Below are 3,508 nucleotides of genomic sequence, written 5' to 3' on the forward strand. Positions count from 1 at the left end.
TAGCTCTAATTTTTATGTTGACATATACATGGATCTCCCAACTTTAGTTATATTTTTTATGCAAATCTTATAGCATCAGAACTATTTTTCTTCACCTTATCGAAGACACCAAAGGCCCTTATACTAGGCATATCAATAATGTCTTTGTGTTTCACTATTCACATTGTCAATCTCCATAATCAAGATTCAAGAGAATAATCTGATACAACTGTCATTTGATGTATAGGTCAATTGATTTGCACAATGCCTCTAAATATGTTGAAATCAGGACAAGGATTCTAGATACTATTCCTTGGGATTACAATGTAGAAAATATGGTTGGTGTACCAGTAAGTTTTACAATTAAGGTAATGTTTGTCTGTACACCAAGAAAATAGATAATATCATTGACCTAGATAATACTAGATTTTATAGATCAAAGAAATTTATGGACCATATATCTTAAAATTGGGACAAGTGAATATATCTACAAACTTCATGGGAATATAAGCAGAGCACATATAAGATTAAAGAATCTACTAAATACTTCTCAAAAGCTTATCAGAGTGGATTGCAATATTATATAATATATTTTGCATGCAAAGAATATATTTAATTAAGGAAAACTTCCAATTACATCTATCAAAGTTTATGGAATTCAGATATGTGGTTTTGTATTATCAGATATAATAAATATGTAATAGTTCTCATGTATGTGATATTTTGGAAAAGGTTAGATGTGTTAGGATAGAGACATCTCATTTTTTTCTTTGAGAAAAAGCAACTGTATTTTAACTCTGATGGATCCATTCTACTACATTGAAAGAAATAGATGACCTTGAGTGCCTAGTTTAAGCACCTGTAAATCCAAGCCCTCCTATAGTAACTTTTAAAGGTGAAAGTCATGGAGATTTATAGGTATCAACTATAAAGTTTCAAATTCCTTGTATCATAATCAATTAACTCATTTTTTAGTTTCACTCATGATCCATGTGTTGAGAATGTACTTTTAGGTTTTTGTTTTACAAATTGACTTCTTTTATTATACTCAATTTGATCATTTGATTGTATTTCAGTGTGATCACTATATCTCATATAGGTAAGAATCAGATAGACTAGGGAATGGCCTCATGTAGAAAACTAGCTCAATTATACTTCTTATTTGATATCATCACATATTTCCTTATAACAACTCACAAGAATTTAGTGTCAGAAGCAATTTGGCACTGATAATATTGAAATTCCCTCAAATGATTTATCTCAACAAGTTACTTCTATAGGTACATATATAAGTTTCTTCATACAACTACTATAAATATTCCTACTGGTGTTTTGAAGGATAACCGAGGAAGCAAGCTAACCATTAGGATGAGTGGACTGTTGAAGATTCCAGATATGGTATCTGTGTCACTAGCCCCTAGTCACTTGTAGCTTGGAGATTCTAGTGGCAATCAACAACAGTGGAATCATACTTCATACATTGAATTTTTTGTGAAACTTGAAGACAATGATGAAGAAATAAATGATTCTTGAAGTAATAAACAAATGGATATTAATAAACTAGAAAATTATCTGGCGGGTATAGCTTGCATTAAAGATATAGTAGCACTCTTTCTCTATAAGGAATTTGGGATGAAATGACTTTTAACACCCTTTAGGTGCAACTAGTCTTTAGGAATTGTCCAAGTGTACTATCTTTCTAGCTAATATTTTCCATGCATGTTAATTTGATGCAGAGGCTTGGGGTATCACACAAGTTTCTCAATTTGACTTCTCAAATGGATCAAACTCCTTAGGCCTCTATGTGTACCCAAATGCACCAATATGCCTCCAAGGGCTCAAAACTCAACTTCACCCTTGACTATTGAATCCAATTCTTTCAAACACCTTTTCTAACCCAAACTAAGGTGATTCAATGGTTCTCAAACCCTCAAGTGGTTATCTATTGTGCAACTACAAACCCTTCATAAGTGATTAACTAGGCCTTAAACCCCAACTAAGTCTTTTTAAACCAATTTTTGGCCTTTTCACCCAAACTCTTCAAAACACTAGCCAAATTTAGGATACCCTTTTGGAAGGAAAATAACATATGTCAAACTAACCTATGGTTATTTTTTACCAATTGTATGGATGAGTGTTGTCAGCATCAAATTTAGGCCTAATTTGGTCACTTTTACAAAGAAATCCCTAGCAAGACTTACTGTCAAACCTCCAACAAAGTTGTATTATGATGTAAATAAAAGGATTTGTTGATTCATTTGACACTATGAGATTTTTTGATTGACATCATTTCATCTATTGAAGATTCATCTTTAAACAAGAAGTGATATTTGAGTTGGTTATTGTACTTGTGGTTACAGAAGAATAAATGGGATTTTTTCTTGTTTCTATTTATGGAAACTTCTGCAATGTTGATTAGTGGCATTTTTTCTTTTTAGTGTATGTATTCTTCACTACCAAATAAAATCAAGACTAATTTACTTTTATTGTTGATCATGTTTAAGATTTAGACAATTTGTAATTATAATATTTATTTGGAAACACAAGACTAGTGATAGATCAAAATTCTCCTTTCTCCTTGTGTTTGGTGTTGCAATGTTGATTGGCATACAGGCATCACAAGTAAGTAGTTATTAATAGAAGAAATAAATTAAATTTGGAAAATTTAAATTGAGGTGATTTGATCATATTAACCTGCTGAAATTGAGCAACCATGTCTCTTGTACTAGAAAGATTAATTGACAATTCGAAGTCTCTTGAACATTGTCCTTCTATAATTATTGAAAATTGATAAACAAGATTTTCTCTATTATTTAGCATTAGGTTGGAGTTAATTCCAAGGTCAATTGATTGAGATTCACATTTTAGTGTTCATCTATGAGAGGATCCCATTATGAAAAGGATCTGTAAACCAAAGGCCAACTTGTATCATGACACATGGAAAATTTAAGCCATGCAAATTCCATCTAGAAGATAGTCATAAGACTACACCATTAAGACAAAAGTTGTACCTTTCTTGAGAAAAAAATAATAATAAAGTACGAGTATATACAAAAGGAACATGAATACTATAGAATTGAAAGTAAATAATAGTAGACATGAATATATACATCATGCAAAGCCAACATGAATATATACAGCAAAATTGACATGAATATATACAATAGGCACATGAATACTATAGAATTGAAAGTAAAATAATAGCAAAGATGAATATATACAACATGCACATGAATACTAGAGAATTGAAATTTGAATATGTAGATAGAATAAGAGTCTATGTTTGATATGCAGACTAAGTAATACAACCTTTAGAACCAATCATGTTCAAGTAAGGTAGGTCAAAGAGACCAAGAGGCTTGTCAAGTGTTTTGTAAACTATCTAAGACATGATAAAACTAAAGTAATATGCTATATATCTTCTTGGTCAAAACTGATATCAGCTACATGTTCTTAAAGGATTTTCCATGATTGAAGTTTGCTCATTATTCCTATTTTCTCATTGTACTTGGTTGATTTTAAACAAATG

At 30.9% G+C, this 3,508-nt stretch overlaps 1 pseudogene; it reads left to right on the forward strand.

The window, feature by feature from the left end:
* Nucleotides 1–218: 218 nt before the first annotated feature.
* LOC149578630 (uncharacterized) lies at nt 219–1,512 on the forward strand (annotated as a pseudogene).
* The last annotated feature ends 1,996 nt before the right edge of the window (nt 1,513–3,508 follow it).

This window comes from Cupressus sempervirens, chromosome 1, assembly GCF_028749045.1.
Source record: "Cupressus sempervirens isolate cs-2001-9-10 chromosome 1, ASM2874904v1, whole genome shotgun sequence".
In the NCBI taxonomy this organism is placed as follows: Eukaryota; Viridiplantae; Streptophyta; class Pinopsida; order Cupressales; family Cupressaceae; genus Cupressus; species Cupressus sempervirens.